Below are 9,340 nucleotides of genomic sequence, written 5' to 3'. Positions count from 1 at the left end.
CCCTAACCCTAACCCTAACCCTAACCCTAACCCTAACCCTAACCCTAACCCTAACCCTAACCCTAACCCTAACCCTAACCCTAACCCCTAACCCCTAACCCTAACCCTAACCCTAACCCTAACCCTAACCCTAACCCTAACCCTAACCCTAACCTAACCCTACCCCTAACCCTAACCCTAACCCTAACCCTAACCCTAAACCCTAACCCTAACCCTAACCCTAACCCTAACCCTAACCCTAACCCTAACCCTAACCCTAACCCTAACCCTAACCCTAACCCTAACCCTAACCCTAACCCTAACCCTAACCCTAACCCTAACCCTAACCTAACCCCTAACCCTAACCCTAACCCTAACCCTAACCCTAACCCTAACCCTAACCCTAACCCTAACCCTAACCCTAACCCTAACCCTAACCCTAACCCTAACCCTAACCCTAACCCTAACCCTAACCCTAACCCTAACCCTAACCCTAACCCTAACCCTAACCCTAACCCTAACCCTAACCCTAACCCTAACCCTACCCTAACCCTAACCCTAACCCTAACCCTAACCCTAACCCTAACCCTAACCCTAACCCTAACCCTAACCCTAACCCTAACCCTAACCCTAACCCTAACCCTAACCCTAACCCTAACCCTAACCCTAACCCTAACCCTAACCCTAACCCTAACCCTAACCCTAACCCCTAACCCTAACCCTAACCCTAACCCTAACCCTAACCCTAACCCTAACCCTAACCCTAACCTAACCCTAACCCTAACCCTAACCCTAACCCTAACCCTAACCCTAACCCTAACCACCCTAACCCTAACCCTAACCACCCTAACCCGACACCCTAACCCGACACCCTAACCCGACACCCTAACCCGACACCCTAACCCGACACCCTAACCCGACACCCTAACCCGACACCCTAACCCGACACCCTAACCCGACACCCTAACCCGACACCCTAACCCGACACCCTAACCCGACACCCTAACCCTAACCCGACCCCTAACCCTAACCCGACACCCTAACCCTAACCCTAACCCTAACCCTAACCCTAACCCTAACCCTAACCCTAACCCTAACCCTAACCCCTAACCCTAACCCCTAACCCTAACCCCTAACCCTAACCCCTAACCCTAACCCCTAACCCTAACCCCTAACCCTAACCCCTAACCCTAACCCCTAACCCTAACCCGACACCCTAACCCTAACCCGACACCCTAACCCTAACCCGACACCCTAACCCTAACCCGACACCCTAACCTGATACCCTAACCCTAACCTGACACCCTAATTGTAACCCTAACCGTAACCCTAATGTGACACGCTAATGCAAGGTGGAAGCTAGAAGCTGGCATCCTGGGTTCTGTGACTGTTTCAGTTTGTGGTTGGTTACATTTGTTTTGTGTGTTTTCGTGTAAAATTCAGTGGTTTTGGTATGTTTTCACTAACTGTTATGGTATAGTTTGTGTGATTTTGTGTGGCTAAATCTTAGTGGGGTGTCAGTGGTCAGTTTCATGTTTTTTGTTTATTGTTGATATGATGATGTGTTTTTTGGTCTTGTCGTCTTTGGTATTATTGACATAGTTGATTTTTATTGTCATTGGTTTTTTTTAGGGGTCTATAATATCCTGTTGTTTTTTTTCTTTTTTTAATCTGATATCATAGTTAGTCATGGGTTATGTTTTTTGGTACTGTTTCTTATTGTTGATTTAAAAAGAATTGTTGTGGTTCTGTGGTTTTTTTGCTCTATTTTTTGATTTTTTAATTTCTTTGGAGTACTCTTTAAGGTAGTAGTATTGCAGTGTGTTATAAATGGTATTTTCTGTCATTTCTTGTAATTTATGTATTTGTAATTAAAAATTGTACAATTTGCATACACATGTGATTATGCGGGTTATTTGTAAAGAAGTAATATTTTTTGGTTGATATTGGTGATTGGTTTTGGTGTTTGCTGTGGTTACTTTAAAAATTATTTTTCCGGTATTTTATTTGGTTATTATTTTTGTTACAGTTTGTTCTTGTTGATTTTTTTAGGCTTATTTACATTTATTTTGCATGTAATTCGTTGTTTTACTATTTGATTTGTTGTTGAAATAATTTTTTTGTTGCTGCATTATTTATTTGTGTTAATTTGTGGTGTATTTAGTGATGGTGGGTGGGGAAAAAAAAAAATTTTAGCTAATTTGCATATTTAATTACCTCATTTGCATAATTGGATGCTTATTAATTAATTATATTGTAATGATCATGCTGGATGTAATTATGGTACAGGTGTGATGGGATTAGTAGGAATATGGAGGGAAAGTAGAAAACCTTAAAAATAATAAGTATAGCATGGCATGACGAAAGGGGATGGACATGGGCAGGCACCTGTCCCATTAGGACACTTCTGCTTATGACACTAAGTGTAACAGTATTACAGGGGATGCTACCAGTTGCCTAAATTTGAGTTATGATTCAGTATAGTATAGTCATAAACTCCTACAGCAACTGAGACTCCGAAACCATCTCTATTACACAGACTGATATCAAACTAACTAACTGCCACAAAGCACTCTCACACACACCCCTCTATCACGATTCAAAGACAGATACATACAATATCACCAATGCACAGCCACATCCCACCATAGACACATACTGTCGACAGATACATGCTCACACACACTCTCTACAACTAATCTGAAGATAACCCAATACCCAGCCAAACCCAAAAGACACATCTAAACAAACAGCAGTGGGACAGGAGCAAAAAATACTTTATTATTTGCACAAAAAAAAGTCAAAGTTTAACATTTATTCAATCAAGGCACATGATGGTCTCCTTAAAGACATTTTGCTTTTTTATCAATCAGACTCACATCATCTTGACACTACTCCTCAAACATCATTGACTACTGCCACTCATCTCCTGACAGGCTTGCCTACCTTCCATACAGGGGCTGGCCCTAGGAGTCATCACTCCACTCTCCATTACCTGGGACTTAACAACTGTACTACAGGAACTGCCTCATCTCCTGCTACATTGACTGCCAGGTGATCCAAATATTGACATCTGCCTTCCTTTCCAGTGATGCAATTTCCCCCACATATCTATTCTAGCCCTAGGTGACATTGTCAAACATTAACAATGCACCACATTGAAGGGCTACTGTTACATTTAGCCCCTGTGAACTTTTGGCCTCTACAAACACAAACAAAATAACTCCAATACAGCATAACCCTCGACACCGTTGCCACAGACAAATTGCTGCTGGTGTCACCATGACAGGTACAGGCCTTCCAATGATTACTACTCCCTTCATTGATGCACTGTCTTCGCACATGGGTGTCAGCTACCCTCTTCTGAATGACATCACCAGCAATACACAAAGCACCAAAAAACAAGCAGGTGACTCCATCTTCTCCAGAAACATCTGCAGACCTGTAGAAAACAAACAAAAATACAATTAAAGCTGATGTTGCCAGATTTCTCACCACCCTTCCCAACACTAAACCTCTATAACAAAAACATGAGGAGGCCCCTGCAGCAATACACATTCCTGCTCCACATGAGGGCTCTCCCACCACAACACGCAACATTTACCCATGACCACATACAACCAAAACACAAAATTCCACCAAATACAATTTACCTAACACAACAGTGTGCCCCAATTACACCAAATCCAGTAGACTAAAAAGTTACCCTGCCTGCAAAAACCCCGGCCCGTGCCTGACCTCCGCCCAAACTTTGGCGATGAACGTCGCCTCGCAGAGCGGCCGGGACCGGGGAAAAAAAACCCAGCCGGGGGAAGAAAAAAAAAATCCCCCGGCTGGGGTTTTTTTATTCTAGGCGCCCGCCCTAACTGCCTGCAAAGGAAAACACGCACACCTCCGCAGCCAACGTGCGGCATATCGCAACAAGGAAAACACACCCACACTACCACTCCACACGCCCCGCTCCCTCTGGTACCGCACAAGCCTCACCTGCACTCACCTCCTACCTCCCCGCACCTGCCGGCCGTAAGCAGCCATCGGCCCCTCCCTGCGGCGCTCCTCGGGAGCGCCGCCCAGACGGGCCACGCAGGTGAGCCTCCCTGCAAAAACCCCGGCCCGTGCCTGACCTCCGCCCAAACTTTGGCGATGAACGTCGCCACGCAGAGCGGCCGGGACCGGGGAAAAAAAACCCAGCCGGGGGAAGAAAAAAAAAAATCCCCCGGCTGGGGTTTTTTTATTCTAGGCGCCCGCCCTACCTGCCTGCAAAGGAAAACAAGCACACCTCCGCAGCCAACGTGCGGCATATCGCAACAAGGAAAACACACCCACACTACCACTCCACACGCCCCGCTCCCTCTGGTACCGCACAAGCCTCACCTGCACTCACCTCCTACCTCCCCGCACCTGCCGGCCGTAAGCAGCCATCGGCCCCTCCCTGCGGCGCTCCTCGGGAGCGCCGCCCAGACGGGCCACGCAGGTGAGCCTCCCTGCAAAAACCCCGGCCCGTGCCTGACCTCCGCCCAAACTTTGGCGATGAACGTCGCCTCGCAGAGCGGCCGGGACCGGGGAAAAAAAACCCAGCCGGGGGAAGAAAAAAAAAATCCCCCGGCTGGGGTTTTTTATTCTAGGCGCCCGCCCTAACTGCCTGCAAAGGAAAACACGCACACCTCCGCAGCCAACGTGCGGCATATCGCAACAAGGAAAACACACCCACACTACCACTCCACACGCCCCGCTCCCTCTGGTACCGCACAAGCCTCACCTGCACTCACCTCCTACCTCCCCGCACCTGCCGGCCGTAAGCAGCCATCGGCCCCTCGCTGCGGCGCTCCTCGGGAGCGCCGCCCAGACGGGCCACGCAGGTGAGCCTCCCTGCAAAAACCCCGGCCCGTGCCTGACCTCCGCCCAAACTTTGGCGATGAACGTCGCCACGCAGAGCGGCCGGGACCGGGGAAAAAAAACCCAGCCGGGGGAAGAAAAAAAAAATCCCCCGGCTGGGGTTTTTTTATTCTAGGCGCCCGCCCTACCTGCCTGCAAAGGAAAACACGCACACCTCCGCAGCCAACGTGCGGCATATCGCAACAAGGAAAACACACCCACACTACCACTCCACACGCCCCGCTCCCTCTGGTACCGCACAAGCCTCACCTGCACTCACCTCCTACCTCCCCGCACCTGCCGGCCGTAAGCAGCCATCGGCCCCTCGCTGCGGCGCTCCTCGGGAGCGCCGCCCAGACGGGCCACGCAGGTGAGCCTCCCTGCAAAAACCCCGGCCCGTGCCTGACCTCCGCCCAAACTTTGGCGATGAACGTCGCCACGCAGAGCGGCCGGGACCGGGGAAAAAAAACCCAGCCGGGGGAAGAAAAAAAAAATCCCCCGGCTGGGGTTTTTTTATTCTAGGCGCCCGCCCTACCTGCCTGCAAAGGAAAACACGCACACCTCCGCCGCCAACGTGCGGCATATCGCAACAAGGAAAACACACCCACACTACCACTCCACACGCCCCGCTCCCTCTGGTACCGCACAAGCCTCACCTGCACTCACCTCCTACCTCCCCGCACCTGCCGGCCGTAAGCAGCCATCGGCCCCTCGCTGCGGCGCTCCTCGGGAGCGCCGCCCAGACGGGCCTCGCAGGTGAGCCTCCCTGCAAAAACCCCGGCCCGTGCCTGACCTCCGCCCAAACTTTGGCGATGAACGTCGCCACGCAGAGCGGCCGGGACCGGGGAAAAAAAACCCAGCCGGGGGAAGAAAAAAAAAAATCCCCCGGCTGGGGTTTTTTTATTCTAGGCGCCCGCCCTACCTGCCTGCAAAGGAAAACAAGCACACCTCCGCAGCCAACGTGCGGCATATCGCAACAAGGAAAACACACCCACACTACCACTCCACACGCCCCGCTCCCTCTGGTACCGCACAAGCCTCACCTGCACTCACCTCCTACCTCCCCGCACCTGCCGGCCGTAAGCAGCCATCGGCCCCTCGCTGCGGCGCTCCTCAGGAGCGCCGCCCAGACGGGCCTCGCAGGTGAGCCTCCCTGCAACAACCCCGGCCCGTGCCTGACCTCCGCCCAAACTTTGGCGATGAACGTCGCCACGCAGAGCGGCTGGGACCGGGGAAAAAAAACCCAGCCGGGGGAAGAAAAAAAAAATCCCCCGGCTGGGGTTTTTTTATTCTAGGCGCCCGCCCTACCTGCCTGCAAAGGAAAACACGCACACCTCCGCAGCCAACGTGCGGCATATCGCAACAAGGAAAACACACCCACACTACCACTCCACACGCCCCGCTCCCTCTGGTACCGCACAAGCCTCACCTGCACTCACCTCCTACCTCCCCGCACCTGCCGGCCGTAAGCAGCCATCGGCCCCTCGCTGCGGCGCTCCTCAGGAGCGCCGCCCAGACGGGCCTCGCAGGTGAGCCTCCCTGCAAAAACCCCGGCCCGTGCCTGACCTCCGCCCAAACTTTGGCGATGAACGTCGCCACGCAGAGCGGCCGGGACCGGGGAAAAAAAACCCAGCCGGGGGAAGAAAAAAAAAATCCCCCGGCTGGGGTTTTTTTATTCTAGGCGCCCGCCCTACCTGCCTGCAAAGGAAAACACGCACACCTCCGCAGCCAACGTGCGGCATATCGCAACAAGGAAAACACACCCACACTACCACTCCACACGCCCCGCTCCCTCTGGTACCGCACAAGCCTCACCTGCACTCACCTCCTACCTCCCCGCACCTGCCGGCCGTAAGCAGCCATCGGCCCCTCGCTGCGGCGCTCCTCAGGAGCGCCGCCCAGACGGGCCTCGCAGGTGAGCCTCCCTGCAAAAACCCCGGCCCGTGCCTGACCTCCGCCCAAACTTTGGCGATGAACATCGCCACGCAGAGCGGCCGGGACCGGGGAAAAAAAACCCAGCCGGGGGAAGAAAAAAAAAATCCCCCGGCTGGGGTTTTTTTATTCTAGGCGCCCGCCCTACCTGCCTGCAAAGGAAAACAAGCACACCTCCGCAGCCAACGTGCGGCATATCGCAACAAGGAAAACACACCCACACTACCACTCCACACGCCCCGCTCCCTCTGGTACCGCACAAGCCTCACCTGCACTCACCTCCTACCTCCCCGCACCTGCCGGCCGTAAGCAGCCATCGGCCCCTCCCTGCGGCGCTCCTCGGGAGCGTCGCCCAGATGGGCCTCGCATGGGAGCCTCCCTGCAACAACCCCGGCCCGTGCCTGACCTCCGCCCAAACTTTGGCGAGGAACGTCGCCACGCAGAGCGGCCGGGACCGGGGAAAAAAAACCCAGCCAGGGGAAGAAAAAAAAATCCCCTGGCTGGGGTTTTTTAATTCTAGGCGCCCGCCCTACCTGCCTGCAAAGGAAAACACGCACAACTCCCCATCCAACGTGTGGCATATCGCAACAAGGAATACACACCCACACTACCACTCCACACACCCCGCTCCCTCTGATACCGCACAAGCCTCACCTGCACTCACCTCCTACCTCCCCGCACCTGCCGGCCGTAAGCAGCCATCGGCCCCTCACTGCGGCGCTCCTCGGGAGCGCCGCCCAGACGGGCCTCGCAGGTAAGCCTCCCTACAAAAACCCCAGCCCGTGCCTGACCTCCACCCAAACTTTGGTGATGCGCGTCACCTCACAGAGCGGCCAGGACCAGGGGAAAAAAAAAAAAAAAAAAAAAAAAACGGGAAGAAAAAATAAAAAATGCTCATCCAGGGGTTTTCTTATTTCGGTCATTTGTCCTGCAAGCTTGCAATTTACGGACTGCTCAGACGCCAAACACGATGCTCCATGCCTCTGCTCTTTAAGAACACTTACCATAAATCACCTACACCAATTGCTTTTAAACCCAATATGCTTTACAGTCTTACCTTATGTTACCTCAATCTCATTCTCATTCACTGCATTCCCTGCCACGTGCTGAGATTCAGAAACAATTTACCCATCTACACTGCCTACAAAACACCGTATGATACAAACAAAGATAGAGCTGTGTAACGAGCAACCAAGTAAAAAGGCTTGCCGTGCCCTTTGAGCACCAACAAGACAAAATACAATATAAGGTGGTACAACGCAGATCCATCCGACACGGCAATTGAGACGTTTACAGGGCGGTATCACACAAGATGATCTCCAGCTGGGTTCTGGATGATTACGGAGCAGTGCTGACAAAAGGCAAACGCAAATATGGTTCAATACGATGCCAGACGCTCTCAGATGTCAGTAGACGCCACTGTAGACCAGGACACAGCAATTCCTATACGGAGACAATTGAAGCGGAACGGATTCACACAAGGAAAGCTGTGATAACAAAGCCACGGGGGGGGGGAATGCTAGACTGCCTCAGAAAGCAATCAAAATAATTTCAGAAGAGTACAACACAAAACCGTTACTCAGCAGGACAATACAATACACATGGAAATACACAATGATCCCATAACAATACAGAGTGATCCAAATACAACACAGAATATGGCACAGCAAAAAGCCTAACATTCTCTGCTGGCGAACAAGATAATTAGCGAGTGTCACACTAAGATAGAAAGCAGACCTACGCCACATGAAATTGTCTCCAATGTTAGTACATACTATTACAGAAGAATACAATGCAAAACAAATACAAACAGGTACAGTGCAATAGGCATTCACATAGGCAATGATACAATAACATTAATAAAATAAGACAATACACAAAGTTGTACAATGCAAGACCATCTCCAGGTTCAGTCAAAACCATTACAGAGCTATACAATTCGAGACGCAATGCAACACAGGGTGATACAATATGAGATTATCTTGTATAGCACTCGCAACAGTTACAGGCAATACAATGCAGAGTCAGTACAATACCAAAGAATGCAATGAGGGTTCCACCACATAATGATACGATACAAAAAATGCAATATGGGACGGGATGAGGCGACGCAGTCTCACATGGCAGTACAGATACTTACAAAGAGGCACAATGTGACACAACGCAAATTACCTGCGGACACAGTGTGAAATTATCTCAGATGGACCTTCAGACAGTAACACGGCGGTACAAAGCCAAACCTATACAGCCTAACGATGCCATACACATTTAATTACAGAACAGTCTGACGCAAACCAGGTAGTTGCTCCACAACACCGTCTCTGCTGTCAGTCAGGACAATTACAGGGCGGTACCATGCGACACACAACCAATTACAAAACTTCAAAAAAAAAAAAAAAAGCGCTTCCTAGGGAAGCAGTCTCACACAGCAGTCCAAACTAGATTGCTGCAATACAACACAACTCTAAAACAACACATGCATAAGAAACTCAGCTTTACGACCCAACCTTACAAAACCCAGCATAACAGATGCCATAGAACATCTCTCCAGAAC

Source organism: Vanellus vanellus, assembly GCF_965231255.1.
Source record: "Vanellus vanellus genome assembly, contig: HAP1_SCAFFOLD_1404, whole genome shotgun sequence".
In the NCBI taxonomy this organism is placed as follows: Eukaryota; Metazoa; Chordata; class Aves; order Charadriiformes; family Charadriidae; genus Vanellus; species Vanellus vanellus.
This window is presented reverse-complemented; position numbering follows the sequence as displayed.